Here is a 10,181-nt window from a genome sequence, read left to right as displayed (position 1 = left end):
GGTCACTTTTGAATGCTGGTGGTGCTTTCACTCTAGTGGTAGCATGAGACGGAGTCTACAACCCACACAAGTGGCTCAGGTAGTGCAGCTCATCCAGGATGGCACATCACTGCGAGCTGTGACAAGAAGGTTTGCTGTGCCTGTCAGCGTAGTGTCCAGAGCATGGAGGCGCTACCAGGAGAGAGGCCAGTACATCAGGAGACGTGGAGGAGGCCGTAGGAGGGCAACAACACAGCAGCAGAACCGCTACCTCTGCCTTTGTGCAAGGAGGAGCAGGAGGAGCACTGCCAGAGCCCTGCAAAATGACCTCCAGCAGGCCACAAATGTGCATGTGTCTGCTCAAACGGTCAGAAACAGACTCCATGAGGGTGGTATGAGGGCCCGACGTCCACAAGTGGGGGTTGTGCTTACAGCCCAACACCGTGCAGGACGTTTGGCATTTGCCAGAGAACACCAAGATTGTCAAATTCGCCACTGGCGCCCTGTGCTCTTCACAGATCAAAGCAGGTTCACACTGAGCACGTAACAGACGTGGTGGGTCAGTCATGGTGTGAGGTGGCATTTCTTTGGGGGGCCGCACAGCCATCCATGTGCTCGCCAGAGGTAGCCTGACTGCCATTAGGTACAGAGATGAGATCCTCAGACCCCTTGTGAGACCATATGCTGGTGCGGTTGGCCCTAGGTTCCTCCTAATGCAAGACAATGCTTGACCTCATGTGGCTGGAGTGTGTCAGCAGTTCCTGCAAGAGGAAGGCATTGATGCTATGGACTGGCCTGCCCGTTCCCCAGACCTGAATCCAATTGAGCACATCTGGGACATCATGTCTCGCTCCATCCACTAACGCCACGTTGCACCACAGACTGTCCAGGAGTTGGAGGATGCTTTAGTCCAGGTCTGGGAGGAGATCCCTCAGGAGACGATCCGCCACCTCATCAGGAGCATGCCCAGGCATTGTAGGGAGGTCATACAGGCACGTGGAGGCCACACACACTACTGAGTTGACTTGTTTTAAGGACATAACATCAAAGTTGGATCAGCCTGTAGTGTGGTTTTCCACTTTAAGTTTGAGTGTGACTCCAAATCCAGACCTCCATGGGTTGATAAATTTGATTTCCATTGATAATTTCAGTGTGATTTTGTTGTCAGCACATTCAACTATGTAAAGAAAATCTTGGATGTGTTATTTTAGTGTTCCCTTAATTTTTTTGAGCAGTGTATTTCTTTTTAGATAAAACTGTACTAAATATATTCACGTCACCAAATCATTTATTAAATCACACTGTTTTACCATGAAGATCTACAGTTGCTTCAACAGCACCTTCTTGGCTAGCACCATGGTGTAGCCGGAGGACAGCTAGCTTCCATCCTCCTCTGGGTACATTGACTACAATACAACACCTAGGAAGCTCAAGGTTCTCACCCCCTTCCATAGACTTACACAATAATTATGACAACTTGCAGAGGACCTCCTCCAACCTATCAAGAGCTCTCACAGCATGACCTGACATGTTGGATGGCTCGAGTTTGAAGTGGAGGGAGTACAGGGCTTAGCATGTCTCTCCAGGAGGCTAAAAATAGATTTTGGCTTGGAAAAGTTTAACATTTTCAGAAGGAGTCAGGTAATTGGTTAAGGGAGGAGGATTGGAGAGAAAGAGAGAGGAGGTTGAAAAGACTGAGGCAGAGGATGGGTTTGAGTCTAGCAATAACAAGGGAGAGAGTATGTCGAGGAAGATTGGTGTCAAGTTCAAACAGAGTGATGGCAGTTTGAGTTCTGGAGGTGGAATGGAAGGTGTTGTGAGGAGCTCTGCGGTGCAGATCCGGTGGGGAGCGTGGTGAAACAGAGGTGACAGTCTGTTCTTTTGAGCTTTGTTTCATTACCTGACAAAGTCATGTAAGAATATATGCGTTATGCTTTTTTTGTGCCAAATACACTGTAGTGTTATAGGTGTCACGTTTATGGGCATGTAGCAGCAGTATGTATGTAGGAGGCGGCAGGGTAGCCTAGTGGTTAGAGCGTTGGATTAGTAACCGGAAGGTTGCAAGTTCGAACCCCCGAGCTGACAAGGTACGAATCTGTCGTTCTGCCCCTAACCCACTGTTCCTAGGCCGTCATTGAAAATAAGAATTTGTTCTTAACTGACTTGCCTAGTTAAATAAAGGTAAAATAAAAAAAATGTAAAAAAGGAGGGACATTAGTAAGATGGCTTGGAGAAGAAGGCAGACATTTTACGTGCAAACCGATTGTTTTTTAAAATGTGTTTATTTGCGTTGTTTGTAACTTATTTTGTACGTAATGTTGCCGCTACCATCTCTTATGTCCGAAAATAACTTCTGGACATCAGGACTGCGATTACTCACCACGGACTGGCAGAGTACTCACCACGGACTGGCAGAGTACTGGCCTTTTTCCCTTGAACCTTTCTAGGGCACGTGAGACGGAAGCGTCCCACCTCTTCAACAGCCAGTGAAACTGCAGGGCGCCAAATTCAAAACAGAAATCCCATAATTAAAATTCCTCAAACATACATGTATTTTACACCATTTTAAAGATAAACTTGTTGTAAATCCAGCCACAGTGTCCGATTTCAAAAAGGCTTTACGACAAAAGCAAACCAAACGATTATGTTAGGTGAGTGCCTATTCACAGAATAACACAGCCATTTTTCCAGCCAAATATAGATAAAATTAACCACTAACCTATGATGATCTTCATCAGATGACACGCCTGAGGTAGAGTATCTCATGATAAACTGTAGACCACACAACCTACCGAAAGAGTTTATCTGTATTTTTCGTAGCTGTTTACATACCACCACAGTCAGAGGCTGGCACTAAGACAGCATTGAATGAGCTGTATTCCGCCATAAACAAACAAGAAAAGGCTCACCCAGAGGCAGCGCTCCTTGTAGCCTGGGACTTTAATGCAGGGAAACTTAAATTCATTTTACCAAATTCCCATCAGCATGTTAAATGTGCAACCAGAGAGAAAATAAATCTGGACCACCTTTACTCCACACACAGAGACGCGTACAAAGCTCTCCCTCACCCTCCATTTGGTAAATCTGACCATAATTCTATCCTCCTGATTCCTGCTTACGAGCAAAAATTAAAGCAGGAAGTACCAGTGACTCCCTCAACACAGAAGAGGTCGGATGAAGTGGATGCTACACTACAGGAGTGTTTTGCTGGCACAGACTGGAATGTTCCGGGGTTCATCCAATGACATTGAGGAGTACACCACCTCAATCACCGGCTTCATCAATAAGTGCATCGACGACGTCGTCCCCACAGTGACCCTACGTATACTTCCCAACCAGAAGCCATGGATTACAGGCAACATCCGCACGAAGCTAAAGGCTAGATCTGCAGCTTTCAAGGAGTGGGACACTGAGCACTTATTAGAAATCCTGCTATGCCCTCAGATGAGCCATCAAACAGGCAAAGGGTTTCAATCCTACTACACCGGCTCTGGTGCTCGTCGGTTGGGGCTTGAAAAATATTCCGGACTACAAAGGGAAACCCCTTTGTAATGAGGTAAAACTGATTTCAGTTTGCCTGCATTAAAGTCCCCGGCCACTAGGAGCACCGCTTCTGAGCATTTTCTTGTTTGCTTATGGCCTTATACAGCAGGTTGAGTGCGGTCTTAGTGCCAGGATCGGTTTGTGGTGGTAAATAGATGGCTACGAATAATAAGAACTCTCTTGGTAGATTGTGTGGTCTACAGCTTATCATGAGGTATTCTACCTCAGGCAAGCAATACCTCGAGACTTCTTTAATATTAGACATCGCACACCAGCAGTTGACAAATAGATACACCCTGCCCCTCATCTTACCAGACGTAGCTGCTCTGTCCTATCGAAGCCAGCCAGCTCTATATTATCCGTGTCGTCGTTCAGCCACGTCTTGGTGCAACATAAAATATTACTGTTTTTAATGTCCAGTTGGTAAGATAGTCTAAATGGTAGATCTCCAGTTTGTTTTCCAATGATTGCACGTTGGCCAATTATTGCGTCCAATAATATTATTCTACAATGTAGAAAAGGCCTTGAATGAGTAGGTGTGTCCAAACTTTTGACTGGTACTGCATGCTTCAGTAAGGTTGGCTTCTTAGCATTAATATCAATGGCTATCAACTGTACCGCAGAGATGGAACATAGGTCCCAGAAAATAGATGTTGTGGTGGCAGCTGCAGAGAAGTACTTGGGGGTAGTAGATTTGACTTCAGAAGAAGTGTGTTGAGTGGTAGTGTCCCGTCCTTTCAGGTCGTTGGCCTGAGGAAGTATCAGATAGGGTTAAAGTAGTGGACTACGTTCTGTCCTCTTTAGTGGACTAAGATCTGTCCTCTCTAGTGGACTAAGGTCTGTCCTCTCTAGTGGACTAAGGTCTGTCCTCTCTAGTGGACTACGTTCTGTCCTCTCTAGTGGACTACGTTCTGTCCTCTCTAGTGGACTACGTTCTGTCCTCTCTAGTGGACTAAGATCTATCCTCTCTAGTGGACTAAGGTCTGTCCTCTCTAGTGGACTAAGGTCTGTCCTCTCTAGTGGACTACGTTCTGTCCTCTCTAGTGGACTACGTTCTGTCCTCTCTAGTGGATTAAGGTCTGTCCTCTCTAGTGGACTAAGGTTTGTCCTCTCTAGTGGACTACATTCTGTCCTCTCTAGTGGATTAAGGTCTGTCCTCTCTAGTGGACTACGTTCTGTCCTCTCAAGTGGACTAAGGTCTGTCCTCTCAAGTGGACTAAGGTCTGTCCTCTCTAGTGGACTAAGGTCTGTCCTCTCTAGTGGACTAAGGTCTGTCCTCTCTAGTGTACTAAGGTCTGTCCTCTCTAGTGGACTACGTTCTGTCCTCTCTAGTGGATTAAGGTCTGTCCTCTCTAGTGTACTACGTTCTGTCCTCTAGTGGACTACATTCTGTCCTCTCTAGTGGACTACGTTCTGTCCTCTCTAGTGGATTAAGGTCTGTCCTCTCTAGTGGATTAAGGTCTGTCCTCTCTAGTGGACTACGTTCTATCCTCTCTAGTGGATAAAGGTTTGTCCTCTCTAGTGGACTATGTTCTGTCCTCTCTAGTGGACAAAGGTCCGTCCTCTCTAGTGGACTAAGGTCCGTCCTCTCTAGTGGACTAAGGTCCGTCCTCTCTAGTGGACTAAGGTCTGTCCTCTCTAGTGGACTAAGGTCTGTCCTCTCTAGTGGACTAAGGTCTGTCCTCTCTAGTGGACTAAGGTCTGTCCCCTCTAGTGGTGTGGAATGGATGGTGAGCTGGGGTCACTCCTACCAGGTCCATTTCCTGTATTAAAGTGGTGTGAAATGGTTGGTAAGTTGGGGGTCCCTCCTACCAGGTCCATTTCCTGTATTAAAGTGGTGTGAAATGGTTGGTAAGTTGGGGGTCCCTCCTACCAGGTCCAGTTCCTGTATTGAAGTGGTGTGGAATGGTTGGTGAGCTGCGGTGACTCCTACCAGGTCCAGTATTAGCCATCACAGCTACAACTTCCAAGGCTACAAGGAAGAGCAGAATGTGTCTTCTGACCCGGTAGAGTCACCCTTTAACCTTTAAAGGGGAAATCTGCTTTTTCTATATAATGTGTTTACTTATAAATTGATATGCAACCATTGATTCTTGAAGAATATAACTATTCAACTGTTGTATCCCATCAGAATCTAAAATATAAGCTTTGTTTTAAATTTAAACAATCACTATATAGCCTCAAAACATTGTTTAAATTATAATTTTGATATTAATGAATTCTGCAGAGTAAACCCCATTACAACAACAACAATGTGTCACTATGTTCTATTTGAAAGGGCGAAAGTAAAGTGACAGATATTATCCGTATGTCGACAGGCAGCCAAACCTCAGACGAGCCAGGTGATGTAGATCCATCATGGCGTCCCGGGATCCGAGGTGATGCAGTTGCGTTATGACGCAGGTGAAAACCTGCCGCTGTGGGACGCGCTGGGCGGACGGCTGAGCTGTGGTTGGTCGGTTGGGGCAGCAGCTCGTTGCTACGAACAAGCTGTAGCAACGCAGTAGTATCGACCGGACAGGTTCAGAACAGCACGATTCTTCAAAACTAGAGCGTGAGTGACTGTCACTAACTATTATCGCTACGATGTATACTATTTAAAAGCGGACTTTGACAACTAACGTTAGTTTAGTTCTTATAGTTAGCTAGTCAGGTAGACATTCCCGAATGCCATCACATTCGAGTCCCATTCGGCGCGGTTCAGAGTGTGTGTGTGTGTGTGAGAGAGAGAGGGGGATATTTCTGGAGGCCTCCAGACGGGGTTGGATGAAAACAGTATAGTTGAATTGTGCTGGACCGGCTGGCCAGACCGGGCGAGACCGACCGTTATGTATAGCTACCGTTAGCTTGCATCTACGTACTGTAGGCTAGTTCAGTTAGCTTAGCTCAGTTGGTTCAGTTCAGTTAGCTCAGTTGGTTCAGTTAGCTTAGCTCAGTTAGCTTAGCTCCGTCAGTTTAGCTCAGATGGTTCAGTTAGCTTATCTCAGTTAGCTTAGCTCCGTCAGCTCAGTTAGCTTAGCTCAGTTGGTTCAGTTAGCTTAGCTCAGTTAGCTTAGCTCCGTCAGTTTAGCTCAGATGGTTCAGTTAGCTTATCTCAGTTAGCTTAGCTCCGTCAGCTCAGTTAGCTTAGCTCAGTTGGTTCAGTTAGCTTATCTCAGTTAGCTTAACTCCGTCAGCTCAGTTAGCTTAGCTCAGTTGGTTCAGTTAGCTTAGCTCAGTTAGCTCAGCTCATTCATTGGCTCTGCAGCAAGTCTTTAGCAGCTTAAATCAAGCCCTACGCAGCAACTCACATTTGTGCTAAAACAGCCACTGACTACTAGGTAGTTACGTTGTTTTCGTTGTAACTAGATAGTGTTTGACTGTTGTCCTTGTATGATGAGCAAGTCCTTTACTGATTTAGACGTTACGATGTTATTCTCAAGTAGTCAACTTTACCCCGTCAACAACAAGCAGGCAGTAGCGGTCTGTCATCAGTGATATGCCAACACATTATCCGGCCTAGGGGCTTCTGATCGAGAGGCGTTTATCAGTGACACACACATATCACCATGGGCGCCTGAAATGTTAGTATAAACAAATATATCCTGCAACTCTACACTGTTTCCTAACAGGGAGAATGGATATTTGTTTTGTTTTGCCACAATGAATTATATAACTTTTTTAATGACGAGATCACTAATCCCTGAAAATCCATCCCCCAATAATTAATTGACAGGTTTGAAACCGTACCAACTATGAGTCTCAAACTTCCCGACCCATTCCCTGATAATCCCTCCCACAGTGAATGATTGACCCACAGTGATCAAGGATTTCATATTTGTATTTATTTTACCAGGCAAGTCAGTTAAGAACACATTCTTATTTACAATGACTACCTAGGAACGGTGGGTTAATTGCCTTGTTCAGGGGCAGAACAACAGATTTTTACCTTGTCAGCTCGGGGATTCGATCTTGCAAACTTTCGGTAACAAGTCCAACGCTCTAACCACTAGGCTACCTGCTGGTTTCTAGTCCAAAGCTCTAACCACTAGGCTACCTACTGCATGATAATGAGGAAATAAAATGTAAAACAATTTGAGGAATAATATTGTTTTAGCCAATAAGGATTTAAATTTTATACTTGGTAGATTAATAAAAATCTTTTTCAAATTGCACATTATATTTTCATATTTTTGTCTCACATGATCGGGGCGGCAGGGTAGCCTAGTGGTTAGAGCATTGGACTAGTAACCAGAAGGATGCAAGTTCAAACAAGGTACAAATCTGACAAGGTACAAATCTGTCATTCTGCCCCTGAACAGGCAGGTAACCCATTGTTCCTAAGCTGTCATTGAAAATAAGAATTTGTTCATACCTGACTTGCCAAGTTAAATAAAGATAAAAAATAAATAATGTGATCACAATAATGTAGGTCAAATACAAATGTGAACTTTGATTTATTCTTTTAACAATTGTCTTTCTAAATATGGCATTGTTCTCTGGAAGGCCATTGAACAAGAACTGTCAACTTGAAAATGCAAACTGGAGTTTTGCATTTAAATGTGGTCATTGATTATGTCAACATAAAAAATGTTTCAAACAAATTATTAATTTATCCTGATCAAATTCGATTTTTTTTGGGCAGCTATATATATGTATCCATATATTGCAACCCCAACAATGCAGTAATCACAAACAATGTAATACTAGAAAAAACAAGGTAGATAAGAACACTAAGCAAGGAGACTATATACAGGGTCAGTACCATATTGGAGTGATGGAGGTAGATATGTATATGAGATAGGGATACTGGAGTGATGGAGGTAGATATGTATAGGGTGAAGGGGACAGGGATACTGGAGTGATGGAGGTAGATATGTATATGAGACAGGGATACTGGAGTGATGGAGGTAGATATGTATAGGGTGAAGGGGACAGGGATACTGGAGTGATGGAGGTAGATATGTATAGGGGGAAGGGGACAGGGCTACTGGAGTGATGGAGGTAGATATGTATAGGGGGAAGGGGACAGGGATACTGGAGTGATGGAGGTAGATATGTATAGGGGGAAGGGGACAGGGCTACTGGAGTGATGGAGGTAGATATGTATAGGGGGAAGGGGACAGGGCTACTGGAGTGATGGAGGTAGATATGTATAGGGGGAAGGGGACAGGGATACTGGAGTGATGGAGGTAGATACAGTGCCTTGCGAAAGTATTCGGCCCCCTTGAACTTTGCTGCGATTACAGCTGTAAGTCGCTTGGTGTATGTCTCTATCAGTTTTGCACATCGAGAGACTGAAATTTTTTCCCATTCCTCCTTGCAAAACAGCTCGAGCTCAGTGAGGTTGGATGGAGAGCATTTGTGAACAGCAGTTTTCAGTTCTTTCCACAGATTCTCGATTGGATTTAGGTCTGGACTTTGACTTGGCCATTCTAACACCTGAATATGTTTATTTTTGAACCATTCCATTGTAGATTTTGCTTTATGTTTTGGATCATTGTCTTGTTGGAAGACAAATCTCCATCCCAGTCTCAGGTCTTTTGCAGACTCCATCAGGTTTTCTTCCAGAATGGTCCTGTATTTGGCTCCATCCATCTTCCCATCAATTTTAACCATCTTCCCTGTCCCTGCTGAAGAAAAGCAGGCCCAAACCATGATGCTGCCACCACCATGTTTGACAGTGGGTATGGTGTGTTCAGGGTGATGCGCTGTGTTGCTTTTACGCCAAACATAACGTTTTGCATTGTTGCCAAAAAGTTCAATTTTGGTTTCATCTGACCAGAGCACCTTCTTCCACATGTTTGGTGTGTCTCCCAGGTGGCTTGTGGCAAACTTTAAACAACACTTTTTATGGATATCTTTAAGAAATGGCTTTCTTCTTGCCACTCTTCCATAAAGGCCAGATTTGTGTAATATACGACTGATTGTTGTCCTATGGACAGAGTCTCCCACCTCAGCTGTAGATCTCTGCAGTTCATTTAGAGTGATCATGGGCCTCTTGGCTGCATCTCTGATCAGTCTTCTCCTTGGATGAGCTGAAAGTTTAGAGGGACGGCCAGGTCTTGGTAGATTTGCAGTGGTCTGATACTCCTTCCATTTCAATATTATCGCTTGCACAGTGCTCCTTGGGATGTTTAAAGCTTGGGAAATCTTTTTGTATCCAAATCCGGCTTTAAACTTCTTCACAACAGTATCTCGGACCTGCCTGGTGGGTTCCTTGTTCTTCATGATGCTCTCTGCGCTTTTACCGGACCTCTGAGACTATCACAGTGCAGGTGCATTTATACGGAGACTTGATTACACACAGGTGGATTGTATTTATCATCATTAGTCATTTAGGTCAACATTGGATCATTCAGAGATCCTCACTGAACTTCTGGAGAGAGTTTGCTGCACTGAAAGTAAAGGGGCTGAATAATTTTGCTCGCCCAATTTTTCAGTTTTTGATTTGTTAAAAAAGTTTGAAATATCCAATAAATGTCGTTCCACTTCATGATTGTGTCCCACTTGTTGTTGATTCTTCACAACAAAAATACAGTTTATATCTTTATGTTTGAAGCCTGAAATGTGGCAAAAGGACGCAAAGTTCAAGGGGGCCGAATACTTTCGCATGGCACTGTATGTATAGGAGACAGGGATATTGGAGTGATGGAGGTAGATATGTATAAGGGGAAGGG

At 44.4% G+C, this 10,181-nt stretch overlaps 1 protein-coding gene across 3 annotated transcripts in view; it reads left to right on the top strand.

Annotated features, from left to right (window-relative positions):
- The window catches only part of mapre3b (microtubule-associated protein, RP/EB family, member 3b), a 38,486-nt gene that overhangs the window by 1,916 nt on the left and 26,389 nt on the right, over positions 1-10,181 (top strand). The window contains exon 2 of one of the 3 annotated variants that reach the window (XM_064991807.1): positions 5,841-6,076. The exons of the other annotated variants lie outside the window; for them this stretch is intronic. The gene's annotated coding sequence lies outside the window, so the exon portion shown is untranslated. The remainder of the gene's footprint in view (positions 1-5,840; positions 6,077-10,181) is intronic. 3 annotated transcript variants of the gene reach the window in all.

This window comes from Oncorhynchus masou, chromosome 16 (genome assembly GCF_036934945.1).
Source record: "Oncorhynchus masou masou isolate Uvic2021 chromosome 16, UVic_Omas_1.1, whole genome shotgun sequence".
NCBI lineage: Eukaryota > Metazoa > Chordata > Actinopteri > Salmoniformes > Salmonidae > Oncorhynchus > Oncorhynchus masou.
The sequence above is the reverse complement of the archived record's forward strand: the minus strand, read 5'-3'. Positions and strand labels throughout refer to the sequence as shown.